An 8,768-nucleotide genomic window follows, 5' to 3' on the forward strand; every position below is an offset into this window, starting at 1 on the left:
GAGAGAGAGAGAAGTAGCAGAACCAAAACTCACAGCTGGTGCTCCAAATACCATTCTCTTCTCCAGACCCCAAGAATGCCAGTCACAAGTTAACTTCCTATCCCATGCTGAGCACCTGCCTCCCTTCCAAGGTTGTTTCCTAGAGCAGAGAAGTGGCAGCTCTTCTTACTTGCTGGGAGGAAGCCAGAGGGTCTGCCACCCACTCCCACCCCTGGAGTAGAAGGATGGAGAAAAGGGGGACTGACAGCCTCCCGTACACACCCAGTCCCACCCACCTACCAAGCTCAGGTTTGAGATGCACAGGAAACTCAGCACCCAGGACTAGCCTGCTGAAGTCCAAGGGCAGTTTAAAGAGACTGGAAAGTGGGAGACTATGGACCTCTGCTGTGGGTGCTGTGAGAGGAGCCACTGTGCCTCAGCAGGAGGGAGCTCCACTGGGCAGGATTTCAGCCAGAAGGTGGCTTCTTAAGACAGGCTCCAGACCAGGTTGGACGTGGTTTGCTGAGCAGGACAACTGAGGCAGTTATCCAGGAATTCCAAGCATCTCGATGCCGTGGGATGGTGGAAGGGCTGCGTGAATCTGTGCAGAGTCAGCAGAGCTCCTGGCACACACAGGAGACAATGATGGCTTGGAACCTGCCTCCAACTGCTGCCCTGTAGTTGGGTTGGGCTGACGCTTTGGGGAGAGTCCTCAGTGGCCCAGACAGGGGGTAAGTACATCTTTCTATCCCCTCATTGGCTCCTGGTTCCCCTTTTGACCTCCCTTGTACCCCCAAGTTTCACATCACAACCAGGAATGTACTATCCACATTAATCCCGAGGATTCAGATGAACCCCCAAATAAGAAAATAACAAGGGGTGTTGGGAGTCATAAGCAATAGGATGAGCAGACAAAGGAGGGAAACAAAATATCTTCAAAAATGAACTAACAAGAAAGGAGCCTTTTGAAGTAATATCACTGATGGCATGTCAGTGGTGTCTGGGGATTTCCCTACAGACCCTCAGGCAGAAGTTCCTATCGTTTTTTTCCCCTGTCACTTTGCCAAATCTCTCCAGAGTCACTGATCTTTCTAGTTAGCCTCAGGCTGAAACTTGGAAGTTCCTAGGCATTAAAAATTAACATGGGCACCTGCGCTTTCCTGAAAGCAAGAATGAACTAAAACAGAGAACTTAAAGAGTCAGCTACCGTGTGGTCATTTTTCCTGCCCCAGTTAAAGGACTTGACATTTTCACTCATTCACTGTACAAATGTATATCAGGCTCCTACTAAGTGTTTAGCTCAGTCTGGAAGGGTCACTGTACTATTTAAATTTGCTTGAGTACTTCTACATGTCCTTCACATTTGCACACCCAAATCACAGTCAGTTTAATCCCACCATTTGTCACCTCAGGAGGGAATGAAAAAGCATTGTCCCAGGATGAAATCCTTGGGCAGAGGCAGCCTGGTCTGAAAGGAGGAGATGGCAATAGCCTATGGTTACCAATGTTGGATCCCTCAGCCTTGGAGCAGGGGCTGGCATGGTGAGAGAAGGATCTAAGGACTCCATGGCAAGCAGCATACACTGATTATATCTGGAGATTTTTTTCTAATTTTTGTTTCAGTAGAAGAGGTTGTAGTTATCTTCTGTACAGTCATGAGCCTCACAATGAGGTTTCAATCAGTGTGAAATCACACATACAGCAGTGGCCTCATAAGCTTAGATCACCTGATGACATCATAGCCTTCTTATTCTGTTCAAGCATACTTTGTGATGTTTGCTCTAGAATGATGTAATCATCCAACAATGCATTTCTTAGAATATACGCATACCATGAAGACTGATAGGATCTGGAAAAAATTAGCAGATTCTAGGGTCTTAGAAACTCATGCTGACAAAGTATAAGCAAATGTCAAGACAAGAAGTTGTTATTTTTTAACGTATTTTAAAAGTTTGTTTTCCCAACTCCACCACATGTCACCCTCCCTGCTGAAGCTTTAGACACACCATACGAACACCCAAGCATGTAAACACACTCTGGCCATCTGAGGAGGGCTGCATAAAGCAAACTGGCAGGAAATGTCACTTAGACACTGCTAGGAAATGAAGAAACACGAACCTGCCCAGTTAATTTCAAATGCTGTCACTATTTGGATGACACATCTCAGAGGAGAACACATTCATTCTACTTTGCAGAGTGTAAATCAACCCATTAGTCCTATCAAACTCCGTGAAACAAGGCAGCAAGTGTTTATGCAATTTAAACAGTAGCAGCTGGATGGCCAAGGAAACATCACCAGTGACTTTAAACAAGTTGCAGTGGGCGGTGGATACACACAACATCTGCTATGACTGTCTTCTCAACAAGATTGGTTTGGGTCTTGCCCCCAACCCAGTGAGTGGCCCCAGGAGTTGAGCTTAGTCACTACTCAAATCCGCCTCCAAGGCTCTGGGCTGGGGACAACCCAAACCAGCTCTAAAACCACAACCACTTTTCTATCCCATAGGGCATGGCACATCAGGCTGGGTAATACTGGTTTGAGGGTGCAATTCCTGGCCCACTGCCATCCCACACACCGGCTTTTCTCCCAGAGCTGCTTGGGGCCTAGATTCTTCCTTGAATGAAAAGAACTCCGGTCCATGTCCTCTGGATTGTAACACCTCAAGATGTGGGGAGTCTCAAAACCTGTAACCCAGTGCCAAGCATGTTTGGATTTGTTGAATAGATATCTGCTAATTTCACTATAAAGTTTGATTCTTCCAGCCAGCTAATGGCAATTTTCAAATGTTTTCCAACTTTTACTCTTGATCTCGTCTCCCTAATAGTAAAACAAACATTTGGTGAGCATTTAAGATGTGCCAGGCCTGGTGTTATGCTGGGGTCACAAAAGCGAATAATTTATGGTGTGAATAATTTATTCACAAAAGTGAATAATCCTTGGGGAATTCAAGGCCCCATGGAAAGTGAATAGTGTTTCAGTATGGTTCTCTGCTCAACAGGCTCTTTCCCAGTTTTTAGGTCCAGCTTCAAGGGCATCTGTACAAAGGGTCTTCCTTGAACATACTATTTAATACCAGTTTTGTGTTGTTATCTCCGTCAAAGTATCTATTGCTAAATGACTATACAGTAATATATACTTACTTTATCATTCATCTATCTATCTATTCCTACTAGAATATAAATTCCATAAAAGCAAGAATATTGTCTATTTAGCTTTCCCTTGTAATCCCAGTACCCTGAACCTGGTAGGTATCAAATAAGTATTTCTTAAATAAAAGAATTAGGTACAGTTATCTTTTTGAATACAGAATTAAGACTTATAGCCATTCCTTCTGTCACTTCATAGACCCTTTCTTTGGCATACAGGTAGCAGCAGCGGGCACACAGAGCCCTCTCTGTGGCATGCAATCCAAGTTGCACCAACAGCCAACCTAGGATATTCAGGTTTAATTGCTGTGTTAGCACTTTGTGATAAGTAAGTAAGTTTTGGGTTGCATTTTGGGCACTTGGTCTCAAAAAGGTTTGCCATCACTGACCTTGACTAAACATGTAGCAGGTGTTCAATAAATACTGTTTTAATAAATGAATGACAATGCTGCACTATGTCAGAGTGAAGAGGGAGATAATTTAGTCCATTATAGGCAGGAAATGGTCCAGAAGGCTTCCTGCAATATCTGACACCTGGCATTAGTCTGAGTCCTAATGAATTCATGCACCAAAACTAACTCAAGAGGAAACAGAAAATCTGAGCATTAGTATGATCACCAAATAAGCTGAACTAGTAGTCATCAAAACCTGCAAGGTCCAAATGATTGTCCAGGAGAGTTCTATCAAACTTTAAATTGCAGTGTTATATAAATTCTCCCAGAGCATAGAAAGGGAGAGACCATTTTGTGAGGCTCATATGACATTCATAACCAAACTGCATAAGGGTAGCATAGGAAAGAGAAATCACTGGCTAACATCTCTTACAAGAATACATGCAAAAATCCTGACAGGATGTAACGATCACATCTATCAATGCTTAGTAATACTTCACCATCAAATTGGATTATCTTAGAAATAGGAAGATGATTATTATTAGTAAATTGCTGACAATTTTGGTATATTAAGAGATTAAGGAAAAATATAAGCATCTCATTAATAGCAGAATAAGGCATTAGATAAAATTTAACACTGATTCATGATAAAAATTCCCAGCTCTCTAGAAAAAGATGGCAATTTACTTAATCTGGCAGAAAAAAAAGTAAAATACTTACATAAACATCAATTTGATGTTGACATTAAAAAGTATTTCTTTTTAAAATCATGAATAAAGCAAAGAAGTCTATGATCACTGCTTTATTCTGCAGAAATGTTGACTAAATATAGGAGAAAAGGATTTACTTTTAGATAAGTGGTATTGGGAAACTTGGTTATTCAAAGATAAAATAAATTAGATCCTTACCTCAGATTATATGGAAGGGAGGCGTGACAAAAAGCATAAACCATGGAAGGAAAAATAGAAAACTTAATTTAGAAAATCTTCTGTCAATCAAAGACACTATAAATAGGAAAAGGCAAACTGCAAGCAGGGGAAGGTTAGAGTTGAAAGGAGCAGAAGACGGGGGCCTCCTGGAAGCTGGGGAGTGGGTAACCGGAAGTGAGGGGCCACTGAGCAGGAGTAGTGGCTATGGGGTGCGTGACCATGGGATGTAATGGCCTTGAAGCTGCCTAACCATGAAGTACCCAAGAGTATTTCAAAAGAATTCTAATGCTGTGGGGTGTCCACGTGGAAATACTGCAAAGCATGGCGCTATCTTCAGCTTCAAAGCCCGAGTCTCCAACTTTTTCCCTATGTTGCCAGAGACGACTGAGAATGGCAAGATCCAGTGAACACGCTGAGCTCTGCTGGCTCCCAACATCTTACTTATTTATTAACTTCTGGTATTTGAAAGGATCACGCAAGCTGCCCATGCTGTCAGCTCATTGCTGATGCTGAGCGATACCCTCTCTGTTCCGTTTCTTCCTAATGAGCGCACACACTTGAGCACTTAATACAGAGCAATGGTTTTCCAGGACAAATGGTCTTACAGCAGAACAGAACACTCTAAGGAGTCGGTGATTTCTGACTTTTATGAGCAGAACTGACAACTGTGGACAAGGGAATTAGAAATTTTGAGTTATTTCCAGATTATCTGAATTATAATAGTAATTGCAAACCAAAGTCACAGAATCCCAGACATTTAACATTAGATGTTTAATAACAAGCCCAATTCTTTTTGACAGATGGGATTATGAGGTTTTAGGACAGAGACTGACTGCCTAAGGTCACATGTTAGATTCGCGGTATCAGATGGCAGGCCCTACACATTCATTGAGCACTTACCCCTGTTAAGCACTATGTTAGGTGGTGAGGACACAGTGGTGAATGTGACAGTGTGCTTGCCCTTGAGGAGTTAGTGTTCACGTTGAAAGAGGATGATTGTGAGCGAGTAGGCAATTACGTGAAACTGATCACACCAGATGCTGGCTAGTGCCATGAAAGGAATCAGAGGCAACATGACAGAAAGAGCCCAGACTTGCTTCCCTTGGGATGGTGAGGAAGTGTTCTGTGATAAGGAGCACCGGCCAGTCTCCAGTCAAGAAAGCAGATGTCAGCTAGGTGTGGTGGTCCACGCCTGTAATCCCAGAACTCTGGGAGGCTGAGACAGGAGGATCCCAAGTTTAAGCCCAGTGTGGGCAACTTACTGAAACCAAAATTCTGTCTCAAAAAGAAAAAACTAAATAAATAAATAAAAGAGCTGGGAAAGCAGCTCACTGTGAAGGCCCTACATTTACTTCCCAGTACTACAGAAGAAGAAGCAGGAGGAATAGGAGGAGGAGAAACAGCAGCTGTAAGGATGAGGAGGAGAAGGAGAGGGAGGAGGGAAGAGAAGAGGGAGAAGAAGAAAAGAAAGGAAAGCAAATCAAGGGCTGAAGAGATAGCTGAGTGGTAGAGTGCTTGCTTAACATGCTTGAGACATGGGGCTCAATCCCTAGTATGCCAAAAAAAAAAAAAAAAACTCATGATGAAAGCAGATCAAGAGAAATATTTAACACAGAGAACTAATTACAAAGTTGCTAATTACAAAGGATAGAAAGGACCAGCCATATCAAAAGGCTTCCCCCAAATTAGAGAACTACTATAACAACTGGCAGGTATCACAGTGCTGGCTGGGGCGACAGAGGGAAGGAATAGTTCCTGTTCTGGAGTGCAGGGGGGCACCATAAAGGGCAGCCCTGCCCACTAGCATCGAGAGTAGCAGAGGAGATGGAGCAGTTGCTGGAGATGTTCCTCAAAGCTGAGAGAGGTGAAGGGTGGAATATCCTGCTCCTACACACACCCCCAAGCTATAAGAGCACTCCCATCTGCTGAGTCTAACCAGAACCCAAATGACAAGCAAGGCTGAGAGTGTATCTTCCATGGAGAAACGCAAGGTGTGTGCAGAAGCCACTCGTGCTGTATAGCACAGCAGGGAAAGCAGAGAGGGGATCTTATGGTAACAGGCACATGGCCAGGACAGGAGGTAATGATTGGTTCAGACACATGATGAAAAGAGGGAGCCGTGCAGACCACCAGCATAGCATCCCAGAGCCACAAGGGGACCGGTCACACACCTCCCTCCTTTTCGCCGCCGGTAGTCCGCGTCCTCGGACTTGTTCCAGCAAACTGTTAAAATATGGTGGATTACTATGAAGTTCTAGGCATGCAGAGTCATGCCTCCCCCGAAGACATCAAGAAGGCATACCGGAAACTGGCACTGCAGTGGCACCCAGATAAAAATCCTGAGAATGAAGAAGAAGCAGAGCGAAAACTCATACAAGTGACTGAGGCATATGAAGTGTTATCAGACGCTAAACAAAGGGACGTCTATGACAAATATGGTAAAGAAGGACTAAATGGTGGTGGAGGAGGTGGACGTCACTTTGACAGTCCATTTGAGTATGGGTTCACATTCCGGAACCCAGAGGATGTCTTCAAGGAATTTTTTGGTGGAAGGGACCCATTTTCATTTGACTTCTTTGAAGATCCATTTGAAGACATTTTGGGGAACTGAAGGGGTCCTTGAGGAAGCCGAAGCCGTGGTACAGGCTCTTTTTTCTCTGCCTTCAGTGGATTTCCATCCTTTGGAGATGGATTTTCTTTGACACAGAATTTGGGTCTCTAGGTCATGGGGGCCTCACTTCATTTTCATCCATGTCATTTGGTGGCAGTGGGATGAGTACCTTCAAATCTATATCAACTTCTACTAAAATCATTAATGGTAGAAAAATCACCACAAAGAGAATTGTCAAGAATGGTCAAGAGAGAGTCGAAGTTGAAGAAGATGGACAGTTAAAGTCCTTAATGATAAATGGTAACAAGCAGCTGCTACACTTGGATAACGGTAACTCGACACATGCATTTAACAGAAATGTTAAACTATAACAAGCACCATTTAAGGATTAACAGGAACATTTTTTTAAAGATTTCAGATGAACTCAACTTTCAGTATAACTGTACCTAATCTAAAGTATTTATAAACAGCTCATCGGAGCCCCTCTCTGTCATAGACTTTTGAGTTTATTGTTGGGACCACACAGTAGGACCATTTTTTGTCTTTAAAATTGCTATAATCTCTGTATGCACCTTTTTATTAAACATGATCCAAGGTAAGCCTTGACCCTTGAGTAGTGCTAGGACAAGGTTGTACTCTTAACACCAGCATGGATCTGCTTTTTATTGTGTTTGAAACGTGAGCCAAGTAGTGTCCGCCTGCTGTGAAGCTAACATTGCCAGGACGAGTCCTCCACAGAAATAATTTCCGTTTTTTTCAGTATTTAGTAATGAAAGATATTAATGCATTAATGGTAATACATTTCTGGTTCGATACAAATTTAAGGATGTTTTCTAGTTGTGCATGGATGCTGGCAACTCAGTAAAGTTTTGACAATTGTTTAAATGTGTAATGTTAAGCTTAGGTTTATAAAAGCTGGAAAACTGGGTCTTTGTCATTTGCTTTAAAAAAAAAAGAAAATAAATGTGAGTGGGTTTGATGCATTCTTAAAAAAAAAAAAAAAGAAAGAAAGAAAAAGAAAGGAGAGAACCGTGCAAAGAGCAAGGGGTGAGAATTTCAACCAGAGTGATACAGCATGGACAAGGCAGGGCTCCTATGCTGGCCTCCTCTCCACGGTTGAGGCCTGTCACTGTTGCCTTCTCAGGGTTCTCTTTGGCCAGACTTCCGCTACTCTCAAGTATGCTTCTTGTGCCTCTACAGCTGAATGAGGTGCTGCTCCTCAGAGAACTGGTGAGTGTGACGGAAGTGGTGCTGCTGGGCAGACAGGTCAGGCTGCAGGGTGTGATCCAAGCCCCTGACCCCTAATTACACTCCCTGCAAGGACTGGCTCCTACCCAGAGCCAGGAAGTGCACTCAAGTTTAATGTGTGTTGCCTCATTTGTTTCTTACAGCTACCCTATGAGGGAGGCTTTGTTCTTCCCATTTGACAGATAAGGAAAGTGAGGCTCAGATAAATTAAATAGCTGGCTCAAAGGTACACAGTAAAGGGCATAGCTAGAATTCCTTTCAGTCATTCAGTCTGTAAATATTTAATGAATATCTATCAAGGGCTGGACTGTTAGGATAGCATCATGAACAAAACAAGCATAGAATGTAGTTTTATAGAGAAGATAGCTATTAAACAAACGACCGTGTTTGTGTCGCTGAACATTACTTGTGCCAATAAAAAAATCTCAATAAAGTTCAAAACTTTTTGTTTGTGTATTTCTC

General features: G+C 42.9%; 1 pseudogene; it reads left to right on the forward strand.

The window, feature by feature from the left end:
- Positions 1-6,626: 6,626 nt before the first annotated feature.
- On the forward strand, positions 6,627-8,363 carry LOC102010899 (annotated as a pseudogene).
- Positions 8,364-8,768: the final 405 nt, after the last annotated feature.

This window comes from Chinchilla lanigera, unplaced genomic scaffold, assembly GCF_000276665.1.
Source record: "Chinchilla lanigera isolate Chin_1 unplaced genomic scaffold, ChiLan1.0 scaffold00076, whole genome shotgun sequence".
NCBI lineage: Eukaryota > Metazoa > Chordata > Mammalia > Rodentia > Chinchillidae > Chinchilla > Chinchilla lanigera.